Here is a 12,866-nt window from a genome sequence, read left to right as displayed (position 1 = left end):
TACTAAAATATGTATCCGTCCACGTATATAAAAATATATAACAATTTATTTGGTACAGATAAAATACAATGGAGTAATAGAAAAATATGTATAAATACTGTAAAAAGATTTTTAAACTCTTAGAAAGGTAGGGAGAGGGGATGGATTGTACTTTAAAACCACCTGAACATGGGCCCTCATTCCGAGTTGTTTGCTCGCAAGCTGCTTTTAGCAGAATTGCACACGCTAAGCCGCCGCCCTCTGGGAGTGAATCTTAGCTTATCAAAATTGCGAACGAAAGATTCTCAAAATTGCGAATAGAAATTTCTTAGCAGTTTGAGTAGCTCGGGACTTACTCTGCCACTGCGATCAGTTCAGTCAGTTTCGTTCCTGGTTTGACGTCTCAAACACACCCAGCGTTCGCCCTTGCACTCCCCCGTTTCTCTAGACACTCCCGCGTTTTTCCCAGAAACGGTAGCATTTTTTCACACACACCCATAAAACGGCCAGTTTCCGCCCAGAAACACCCACTTCCTGTCAATCACACTCCGATCACCAGAACGAAGAAAAAAAGCTTGTAATGCCGTGAGTAAAATACCAAACTTCTTAGCAAATTTACTTGGCGCCGTCGCAGTGCGAACATTGCGCATGCGCAATTAGCGGAAAATCGCTGCGATGCGAAGAAAAATAACGAGCGAACAACTCGGAATGAGGCCCATGGTTCTAAAACCTTGAAGTCGATAGGACAAAACGCGTTGGGCTCTCCCTCTGTGACCCTCTACCTACAAGTTAAGACTCTCCTTTATACATTTTAGATACTTTAACATTTTTGATTATTAACTTTTCTAGTTTTAGAACCATGTTCATGTGGTTTTAAAGTACAATCCATCCCCTCTCCCTACCTTTATAAGAGTTTAAAATTCTTTTTACAGTATTTATACATATTTTTCTATTACTCCATTGTATTTTATCTGTACCAAATAAATTGTTATATATTTTTATATACGTGGACGGATACATATTTTAGTACACCGTTGGTCGCCAGAACCCTTATACCAATTGCTCATATATACATACATACATACAGGTTGAGTATCCCTTATCCAAAATGCTTGGGACGAGAGGTATTTTGGATATCGGATTTTTCCGTATTTTGGAATAATTGCATACCATAATGAGATATCATGGGGATGGGACCTAAATCTAAGCACATAATGCATTTATGTTTCATATACACCTTATATACACAGCCTGAAGGTAATTTTAGCCAATATTTTTTATAACTTTGTGCATTAAACAAAGTGTGTGTACATTCACATAATTCATTTATGTTTCTTATACACACAGCCTGAAGGTCATTTAATACAATATTTTTAATAACTTTGTGTATTCAACAAAGTTTGTGTACATTGAGCCATCAGAAAACAAAGGTTTCACTATCTCACTCTCACGCAAAAAAGTCAGTTTTTCGGAATATTCCATATTTCGGAATATTTGGATATGAGATACTCAATCTGTGTGTGTGTGTGTGTGTGTGTATATATATATATATATATATATATATATATATATATAGCAAATGGGGTGGGTGGGGGGGGTAGGACTCGGCGCCTTCTGTGTCAGTGATATTCAACCAAGGTATAAAATTCATGCATACCAGACCAAAAGTAAATTCAAGCATATAGTGTGTTTCTTCCCTTCTATTGGTCCTTCCTCCGTCTCTCAGGAACCCGGTGTATAAGACCATAAGGGAAGCAAATAAACGACAATAGTGCAATATTGCAGATAACGTGTACAGATGTGCTTATGAAGAATAGCAGTGTTGTCAGGGCTTTTATCCAGACAATAGATAGAATAACACACCTGGTGTCAGGACCAGGAAGAAATCCATGTGCCCACAGCCAAAGGTAATCATATAATAATACCCTCAGGACATGTGTTACTCGCATGTACTAAGTTCTTTATGAAGTTTTTCACCTTCCGGGTGGTTGACTAGGGACCTTAAAACCAAACATAGTCTCCCAGCAAGGGGAAAAGATGGCCATAGTACGATAACTGTTTTAAAAAAAAATATATATTTTGGTAGGACTTCTTAAAGGAGTAAGTCCTACCAAAATTACCAGAGGACGAAACGTATTAGATATATGCTACACTCCTCTATACGGATCTCAGATAAACTTTTAATCATTGTACGGGTCCATTTTGTATATATTGTTTCTCATACGTCCTAGAGGATGCTGGGGACGCTTCAAGAACCATGGTTATAGACGGGATCCACAGGAGACATGGGCACTTTAATACTTTGAAAGGGGTGTGAACTGGGTCCTCCCTCTATGCCCCTCCTCCAGACTTCAGTTTAGAATCTGTGCCCAGGCAGACTGGATGCACAACTGAGGAGCTCTACTGAGTTTCTCTGAAAATACTTTGTTAGGTTTTTTATGTTCAGGGAGCACTGCTGCCAACAGTCTCCCTGCATCTTGGGACTTAGGGGAGAGAAGTCAGACCTACTTCTAGGGAGTTTAAAGGCTCTGCTTCTTGGCTACAGGACACCATTAGCTCCTGAGGGTTTGGAACACTAGGTACGCCTAGGGGCTCACTCCCAGAGCCGGCCGTCACCCCCCTTGCAGAGCCAGAAGTCAGAAGACAGGTGAGTAGAAGAAGATAGAAGACTTCAGTGACGGCTTCTGAGGTACCGCACAGCGATCGCTCTGCGCGCCATGCTCCCATACACAGCGGCACTGCAGGGGAGGGGGGGGGGGGGGCGGCGGCGGCTCCCTGGGCAGCATTAAAAACCTTTTCAGGCTGGCAGAGTGAAATTGAAGTGCCTTGGCACTACATTCTTACCCCCGCTAGCATTATTAGTTTTAAAAAAAGAGTGGGCTGAAGGGAGCGGGGCTTAGCCCTCACAGCTATCATCAGCGCCATTTTCTCTCCAGAGCTGCAGAGACACTGGTCCTTCCTCACCACTGCTATATACAAGTAACAGGAAGCAAAACGGGGGGAGGGGGGGGGGGACAGCAAATTTGGTGCTAAATTAAGTGATTAGAAAGCGCTGCAGGGTCTGAGGCATTATATATTAAGGTTTCAGAACCGGGACAGGCGCTGGGTTGTGAGCTGGCAAACTCCCTCTGTGTTTCTCTGACAGGCTTTACTGTGGGTCTGTCCCACTTTTGGCCCAGTGTGTCTGTGGGTGTCGGTACAGGTGTATCGGCATGTCTGAGGCAGAGTGCTCTTCCCAGGAGGAGACTGTGTTGGGGGCAGAAACGGCTGTGGGAGTGACCTTGTCGGCACCGCCGACTCCTGACTGGGAAAATGTGTTGAATGCTTTGAATGATAATGTGGCTCTTATTAATAAGAGATTAGATAAATCTGAGTCTCAGAACCAGGTATGGAAAAAATCTGTGGAGGATGTGTTATCACAGGTCCAGACCCCCTCGGGGTCACAAACGTTTGTTTGCTCAGTTAGCAGACACAGATACCGACACGGACACTGACTCCAATGTCGACTATAGTGATACCAGATAAGACCCAAAATTGGCAAAGAGCAATTCAGTACATGATTGTGGCAATAAAAGACATGTTGCATATCTCCGAGGACCCTGCTGTTCCTGAAACTAGGGTCTGTATGTATAGGGGAAAGAAACCTGAGGTAACGTTTACTCCCTCTCATGAACTGAATGCCCTTTTTGAAAAAATGTGGGAAAATCCTGACAGTTTCTGATTCCCAAAAGGATTCAAATGGCGTATCCGTTCCCCTCTCAGGATAGAGAGAAGTGGGAGTCACCTCCCATTGTAGACAAGGCGCTGTCACGGTTGTCTAAAAAGGTGGCTTTACCGTCTCTTGACATGGCAGCCCTTAAGGATCCTGCGGATCGTAGACAGGAAAATACGCTAAAATCCATTTACGTCACCACAGGTACACTACTCAGACCAGCTATTGCATCTGCGTGGGTGAGTAGTGCTATCGAAAAGTGGACAGATAACTTGTCATCTGATATAGATACCCTGGATAAGTATACCATCCTTTTAACGCTAGGTTATATCAGGGACGCTGCAGCCTACCTAAGGATAGATATTGGCCTCTTGGGATCAAGGGCAAATGACATGACAGTCTCAGCTAGGAGAGCGTTGTGGGTTCATCAATGGAATGCTTATGCTGACTCTAAGAAAGCTATGGAGTCTCTACCGTATAAAGGTGGTGTATTGTTTGGTGACGGTCTCGCAGAGTTGGTATCTACGGCTACCGCGGGTAAGGCGTCATTTTTGCCTTATGTTCCTCCACAACAAAAGAAAGCTCACCACTTGCAGATGCAGTCCTTTCGGCCAAATAAATACAAAAAAGGCTGAGGTTACTCCTTCCTTGCTAATAGAGGAAAAGGTAAAAGATCTCCGTCCGTGGCAGGTTCTCAGGAGCAGAAGTCCTCCCCGGCTTCTGCTAAATCCACCGCATGACGCTGGGGCTCCTCTGCGGGAGTCCGCACCGGTGGGGGCACATCTCAAGCTCTTCAGTCATTTCTGGGCTCGTTCAGCCCTAGACCCGTGTATTGTAGAAATAGTGTCCCTGGGGTACAAACTGGAGTTTTAAGACGTACTCCTCGACGTTTTTTCAAATCAGCCTTACCAGCTTCTCTTCCGAACAGGGAGGTAGTATGCGATGCAATACAAAAGTTGTGTCGGAATCAAGTCATTGTCAGGGTTCCCCCGGCACAACAGGGAGAAGGCTTTTATTCAAGCCTGTTTGTGGTCCCGAAGCTGGACGGCTCGGTCAGACCAATTCTGAACCTAAAATCCCTCAATATTTACTTAAGAAAATTCAAATTCAAGCTGGAATCTCTCCGAGCAGTGATCTCTGGTCTCGAGAAAGGGGATTTCATGGTGTCGGTCGACATAAAGGATGCCTACTTATACGTCCCCATATATCCTCCGTATCAGGCTTACCTGCGGTTTGCTACTCAGGATTGTCATTACCAATTTCAGACGCTGCCGTTTGGTCTGTCCACGGCTCCGAGGATTTTCACCAAGGTAATGGCGGAAATGATGGTTCTCCTTCGCAGGCAAGGAGTCACAATTATCCCTTACCTGGACGATCTCCTGATAAAGGCGAGATCCAAAGACAAGCTGGAGCAGGACATTGCGCTCTCCCTGACAGTTCTGCAACAACATGGTTGGCTCCTAAACCTGCAGAAGTCACAGTTGAATCCGACGAAGCGGCTGTTGTTTTTGGGAATGATTCTGGACACAGAATTACAGAGTTTTTCTTCCAGAAGAGAAGGCTCTGGAAATTCAAAGTTTGGTCAAACAAATTCTGAAACCAGCGAGAGTATCAATTCATCAATGACCGAGTGCATTGCTGAATTGGGGAAGATGGTGGCGGCCTACGAGGCCATTCAACTTGGTAGATTCCATGCCAGGGTGTTTCAGTGGAATCTGTTGGACAAGTGGTCCGGATCCCATCTGCACATACACCGGAAAATAATCTTATCCTCCAAGACAAGAATCTCACTCCTGTGGTGGCTGCACAGCTCTCACCTTCTACAGTGACGCAGTTTTGCGAGACAGGACTGGATCCTAGTAACCACGGATGCGAGTCTCCGAGGCTGGGGAGCAGTCACACAGGGGGAAACCTTCCAGGGAAAATGGTCAAGCCAGGAAGTTTGTCTACACATAAACGTTCTGGAGTTAAGGTCCATTTACAACGGCCTTATTCAAGCGGAACGTCTTCTTCGCAACCGGCCCGTCCTAATACAATCAAACAATATAACCGCAGTAGCGCACATGGACCGCCATGGCGGAACAAAGAGCAGGGCGGCAATGGCAGAGGCCACAAAAGTTCTCCGCTGGGCGGAAAGACATACAAGCGCTCTGTCAGCGATCTTCATTCCAAGAGTGGACAACCGGGAAGCAGACTTCCTCAGCAGACACGATCTCCATCCAGGAGAGTGGGGTCTTCATCAATAGGTTTTCACAGAAGTGATAAGTCTCTGGGGAATTCCTCAAATAGTCATGATGGCGTCTCGACTCAACAAGAAACTTCAGAGATATTTTTCCAGGTCGAGGGACCCTCAAGCAATAGCGGTGGACGCGCTGGTAACACCATGGGTGTTTCAGTCGGTGTACATGTTACCTCCGCTGCCACTCATTCCAAAGGTGCTAAAGATCATAAGAAGAACAAAGGTTCAGGTGATCCTCATTGCTCCGGACTGGCCAAGGAGGGCTTGGTATCCAGATCTTCAGGAATTTCTCATAGGAGATCCCTGGCCTCTTTCTCTACGAGAGGATCTGTTACAGCAGGGGCCGTGCGTGTACCACGACTTACAGCGGCTACGTTTGACGGCTTGGCGGTTGAACGCCGGATCCTAGCCGAAAGGGTATTCCCAGTGAAGTTATTCCCACACTTCTTCAGGCTAGAAAAGGAGTAACGTCTAAACATTATCACCGTATTTGGAGAAATTATGTGTCTTGGTGTGAATCCAAGAAGGCTCCTACGGAAGAATTTCAGCTAGGGCGTTTTCTCCATTTCCTACAAGCAGGTGTGGATGCGGGCCTAAAGTTAGGCTCGATTAAAGTACAAATTTTGGCCTTATCGGTTTTCTTTCAGAAACAATGGGCCTCCTTTCCAGAAGTTCAGACTTTCGTGAAAGGAGTTTTGCACATCCAACCTCCATTTGTGGCACCATGGGATCTTCACGTGCTGTTGCATTATCTTCAATCACATTGGTTTGAACCTTTACAGAAGGTTGAGTTGAAATTTCTCACTTGGAAAGTGGTCATGCTATTGGCCTTAGCATCCGCAAGGCGGGTGTCTGAGTTAGCGGCTTTGTCTCACAAGAGTCCTTATTTAATCTTCCATGAGGATAGAGCGGAGTTGAGGACTCGTCAAAAATTTCTGCCAAAGGTGGTTTCATCGTTCCACATGAACCAGCCTATTGTGGTACCAGTGGCTACTGACGCCTTCGAGGAGTCAAAATCTCTCGATGTTGTCAGGGCCTTGAAGATTTGTTGCCAGAATGGCTCCACTTAGGAAAATGGAATCTCTGTTTATCCTGTATGTTGCCAACAAGATTGGAACGCCTGCTTCAAAGCAGACTATTGCGCGCTGGATCTGCAATACGATTCAGCATGCTCGTTCTATGGCTGGATTGCTGTTACCGAAATCAGTGAAGGCCCACTCTACCAGGAAAGTGAGCTCATCCTGGGTGGCTGCCCGCGGAGTCTCTGCATTACAACTCTGCCGAGCAGCTACTTGGTCCGGTTCAAACACTTTTGCTAAATTTTACAAGTTTGATACCTTGGCTGATGAGGAACTCATGTTTGGTTAATCGGTGCTGCAGAGTAATCCGTACTCTCCCGCCCGTTCTAGAGCTTTGGTATAAACCCCATGGTTCTTGAAGCGTCCCCAGCATCCTCTAGGACGTATGAGAAAATAGGATTTTAATACATACCGGTAAATCCTTTTCTCTTAGTCTGTAGAGGATGCTGGGCGCCCGTCCCAGTGCGGACTCTATCTGCAGTTATTAGTTATGTTTACACATGGGTTGTGTTACGTTATGGTCAGCCTGTTGCTGACGTTGTTCATGCCGTTGACTGGAGTTTTTCTGTTAAATGCCGTGTTGTACGGCGTGTTTGAGGTGTGAGCTGGTATATGTCCCACCTTAGTTAACAATAAATCCTTTCCTCTAAATGTCTGTCTCCCTGGGCACAGTTCCTATAACTGGAGTCTGGAGGAGGGGTGGCATAGAGGAAGGAGCCAGTTCACACCCCTTTCAAAGTCTTAAAGTGCCCATGTCTCCTGCGGATCCCGTCTATACCCCATGGTTCTTGAAGCGTCCCCAGCATCCTCTACGGACTAAGAGAAAAGGATTTACCGGTAGGTATTAAAATCCTATTTTCTCTAGCATCCATAAGGGATATTGGGGACACATTAGTACGATGGGTATAGACAGGGTCCAATGGAGTCAGTGCACTTTTAAATTTCTTCAACTGTGTGTACTGGCTCCTCCCCTCTATGCTCCTCCCACAGGCAGTTTAGAAAAAAAAAGTGCCCTCAGGAGAGGATGCACATCTCTGCAGCTCCAGAGAGTTTTTCTTCAGTTTATTTTCAATTGTTATTTTCGGTATGCTGTTTGGGCAACAGCATACCTGCACCGTGGGAGTTAGGGGGGGAGTGCGGTCACCAGCCTTGAGAGGTGTCAGCCGATTCCCCGCTGCAGGACCACCGTCCTGAGAGGATGTTCAGCGGGGCACTGCGCCGTGGCTCAATCGCAGCACGCCACACACCCCTAACATTAGCCTGAAGGTAACATCATTCAAGGTGCGGCTGACACACAGGGGAGGCATACGGGACCTTCCTGGGGGGACCTGCTATAGCCCCCTGTGTACACTGGCAGCGGTTTAGTGAAAACTTGCATTTATGTTCTGTTTTATAGTGTTTGGGAGACATTGCCACTATAAATAACCCTGAAGCTCTGGCGCCATTACAGGTGGCGGAGCTTCCTCAGAGCGGGCTCAGCTGCATTTTGGCGCCTTCCTCTGCATACAGCAGCAGCAGGCACACACAGCTCCTCCACACAAACAGGAACACGCTGGAAACTTGGTACAGAGTGCATCTCAGGGGGAGAGCGGCTATTGTGCACATTCTGTGTCCTATGTTGAATATATATGTCTAGAATATAACATACAGTGTTTCACTGAATACTACCAGCCTCACTTGGGGCTTGGTATTTTGGGTGTGCTGGTGACTTCTCTCTGTCTACCCCCTCACGTACAGTAAGGGCAGGCTTGCATTATACGTGTGTGTGTGTGTGTGTGTGTGTGTGTGTGTGTGTGTGTGTGTGTGTGTGTGTGTGTGTGTCTGTATTGTTGTTGCAATCATGGTAAAACTGAAGTTATGCAGTGTGTGTAACACCAGATTCTCCCCTCTGTCATCTGGCTCCATTTCATGTGAACAATGCAGTCAGTCCTCAAAAAACATTGTGGAGACTGTGGGGGAGGGTCCAGAGCCTTCCTGGCTAGGTGCAATCAAATTTATGATGTCTGATATGTCATTTCAGCTCACTGCAAATGCCCATAAAACTCAGCAATTACAGCAGGCTATTGCAGACCTGGCTGCTTGGGCAGATGTCCCCCATCACCCCATATCATGGTGTAATAGTTAGTATTACTGCCTCACAGCACTGAGGCAATGGGTTCGTTTCCCACCATGGCTCTAACTTTGCGGAGTTTGTATATTCTCCCCTTACTTGCGTGGGTTTCCTCCCACAATCCAAAAATATACTAGTAGGTTAATTGGCTTCCAACAAAAATTTACCCTAGTGTGAATGTGTCTGTGTGTACATGTGATAGGAAATATAGATTGTAAGCTCCACTGGGGCAGGGACTGATGTGAATGTCCAAATATTCTCTGTAAAAGCGCTGCGAAATGTGTGTTCGCTTTATAAATAACTGGTAATAAATAATAATAAATCTCTTCAGGTCCACAAAAACGTGGATTGCCTGCCTTACTCTCAGATTCTGAGGAAGAAATACAAGAGGATGTGGGATCCCCCTTCATCACAGGGTATTGAACCCCTCATTCTGGCTTTACGGGAAGTGTTAAAACTTCTAGAGGACGCTGCGACACAGCAGTCGTTTTTTTTTGCACAAAACAAACTGGCACTTTCCCTGATTCTACTGAATTAGAGGACCTACAGTATGTAAGTTAGCCTGGAAAAATCCAGACAAAAAATACCAGGTGTCCAAACAGTTTTTGGGGGTATCAGTCTCTCACCTCTCTAAGAAGGCAATACTGCCTGCCCAGGGCTCCTTTACCATAAAGGACCCTGGGGATAGAAAAATAGAGACTACAATGAAGTCTGTCTACACTGCAACAGGGGTATCACAGAGACCGGTCATTGCAGGTTGCTGGATAACCTATGCCATTCATACGTGGGCTACTCAGATTCAGGAGGGCCTCTCAGGGGATATGTCCCTGGTTACTACAGTGACTCTCCTAAAACCTATTCGGGATGCTGCACCGGTCCTGTGTGACTCTCAAGGAGATGGGCAATATCAATGCTAGGACCACTGCTATGGCAATGTCCGCGCTCAGGGCATTGTGGTTGCGTCAGTGGGTTGCGGACGCAGAATTCAAGCGCAATGTGGAGTCTCTTCCCTTTTCAGGGGAATGGCTCTTCGGGGGAGAACTGGATACATGGATCTCTAAGGATAATGCTGGGAAATCCACATTTCTCCCCTCCAGGGCACCACCAGCTAGAAGGACTTATCCGGGGCCGTCTACTTAGCCCTTTCGGTCCTCCAGATTTTGATCTAGGGCCAGGGGTGCCTTCAATGTGGCTAGAGGCACTGGAGGTAAGCCTAAGAAACCAGCCATTGCCGGCTCTCAGGAACAGAACACCAGTTCAGCTTCCACTAAAACCTCATCTCGAGGTGGTTAGTCAGTTACATCTCTTCAGCCACATCTGGGAAAGTTCCTGCCAGGATGCCTGGGTCCTAGATCTCGTATCTCAAGGATACAAGCTGGAGTTCGACTGTGCTCCTACCCAACGGTTTTTCAAATCTTACCAGTTGTGGCAGATACACGGGCTATGCTGCTGCTGGCCATCAACAAGTTGTCTCAGTCACAAGTCATTGTTCCGGTACCACTGCAACAAGGGCAAGGTTACTACTCCAATCTGTTCGTAGTGCTGAAATCAGACGTGTCGGTAAGACCCATTTTGAATCTGAAGTCTTCCAACCTTTACCTAAAGGTTTTCAAGTTCAAGATCTTTGCGAGCAGTGATTGCAGGTCTGGAAGAACAGGAATTCCTGGTATCCCTGGATATCAAGGATGCCTATCTACATATCCCGATTATGGCCTCCTTCAGGAGATGGTCCGCATGGTGCTCCGACCTGCTTGAGTATCCATCCGTCTTTGCATAAGATTGTTAGGGAAGATGGTTGCCTCATACGAGGCGATCCAATATGGGAGGTTCCATGTCAGAACATTTCAATTGGATGTCCTCAGCAAGTGGTCCGGTTCACATCTTCAGATGCACCGGGTGATTCGACTGTCACCTCAGGCCAGAATTTCACTCCTGTGGTGGCTGTAGTCTTCCAACCTCCTGGAAGACCGAAGCTTCGGGATTCAGGATTGGATCCTCCTCACTACAGATGCAAGTCTGAGAGGATGGGAAGCCCTACTTCCGATCAACATTCTGGAACTTCGGACAATCTACAATGCTCTGATTCAGGCCTTTCCTCTACTCAAGGATCGGGCGATCCAGGTTCAGTCGGACACGGCGGTGGCGTACATCAATCGACAAAGAGGGACAAAAAGCAGGGCCTGCATGCGAGAAGTGTTAATGATACGCCTCTGTGCAGAAAGAAATGCAAGAGCCCTGTCCGCAATCTTTATTCCGGGAGTGGACAACTGGGAAGCGGACTTCCTGAGGCATCACGATCTCCACCCAGGAGAGTGGGGGCTACACCTTCAGGTGTTTTAGCAGATCGTCGACCAGTGGGGTTAACCACAAATCGACATGATGGCGTCTCGCCTCAACAAGAAGCTTTGCTGCTATTGCTCTCGAACCAGGGATCCTCAGGCGAGCGCAGTAGATGCACGGCCGTCGCCTTGGCCGTATCGGCTGGTCTACCTATTTCCTCTAACTCCCTTGATCCCGCTGGTGCTCAAGAGGAACAGAAATCAAGGTGTTCAGGCAATCTGGATTGGCCCCGGAGAGCTTGGTACATGGATCTTCTGGGCATGTCTGTAGAAGACCCTTGGCTTCTGCTGCTAAGAAAAGACCTTCAACAAGGACCGTTTGTCTACCCACACTTACGGCGGCTTTGTTTGGTGGCATGGAAGTTGAGCGGAACATCCTAGCTCACAAGGGCTTTTCCAAAAAGGTAATTGTTACCATGGTTCAAGCCAGGAAACCTGTGACGTCAAAACACTATCACCATATCTGGAAGAGGTATGTCTCCTGGTATGAAGAACGCACTTATCAGCCTGTGGAGTTCCATTTGGGGCAATTCCTCCGTTTCCTGCAGGCTGGTGTGGATAAGGGCTTACGTCTGGGTTCCATTTAAGGTCCAGATTTCAGCGCTCTCCATTTTCCTCCAGAAGAAATTGGCAGTGTTGCCAGAAGTTCAGACCTTCTTGCAAGGGGTGCTTCACGTACAACCTCCATTTGTGCCTCCCACGTCACCTTGGGATTTGTATGTGGTGTTGAATATTCTGCAGTCGTCCTGGTTTGAACCTCATAGGGGGAGGAGTTTGAACCTCATAGGGGGAGGAGCCAGTGCACACCACCTGATCCTAAAGCTTTACTTTTTGTGCCCTGTCTCCTGCGGAGCCGCTATTCCCCATGGTCCTTTCAGGAACCCCAGCATCCACTACGGACTCCGAGAAATAGAATTATCGGTAAGTAAATTCTTATTTTCACTGTATTAAATTCTCAGCATACAGTATATTAGGACCCTTCCTGGCTTCTTTTAAGACCAGACCTTTAAGTCAGTGGCCGTTTATTTATCAAGGTTTAGTGCAGCTGGATTTAACACTCTATATGTTGCAGCAATACTCTTTTAAGGCTGCAAACTTCTCTGACTAGGTGGATGGTACATGTTCAGAGCAAGAAAAAATTTTGTACAAAAATTATAATAAGCTGCAGAAAGCTTGCATATCCTGGAGTGAGGGAAAAAACAGAATAGTAAGAAGAAGACTGTCAAAAATAAAACACCACTCGAAGCCACTGCACCACTGCATCTTTTGAAATCTGTATGTATCAATAAATTAAATCGATTTAAAGTATACATTTTTCAGACAAAGTGCAAATCAAAGCCCTAACCTGTTCTTGTTAGTCGGAGGCATTGTAAGGAGTTGTGTTGCTGCTCATCCTGCCCCTTCCTGA

The 12,866-nt window shown here is 46.5% G+C and overlaps 1 protein-coding gene across 1 annotated transcript in view; it reads left to right on the top strand.

Annotated features, from left to right (window-relative positions):
• Positions 1-12,866, top strand: part of TPR (translocated promoter region, nuclear basket protein) — a 605,901-nt gene that overhangs the window by 430,847 nt on the left and 162,188 nt on the right. The window lies entirely within an intron of this gene.

This window comes from Pseudophryne corroboree, chromosome 9 (assembly GCF_028390025.1).
Source record: "Pseudophryne corroboree isolate aPseCor3 chromosome 9, aPseCor3.hap2, whole genome shotgun sequence".
Taxonomy (NCBI): Eukaryota; Metazoa; Chordata; class Amphibia; order Anura; family Myobatrachidae; genus Pseudophryne; species Pseudophryne corroboree.
Note: the sequence above shows the minus strand (reverse complement) of the source record. Positions and strands in the feature narration are given on the sequence as shown.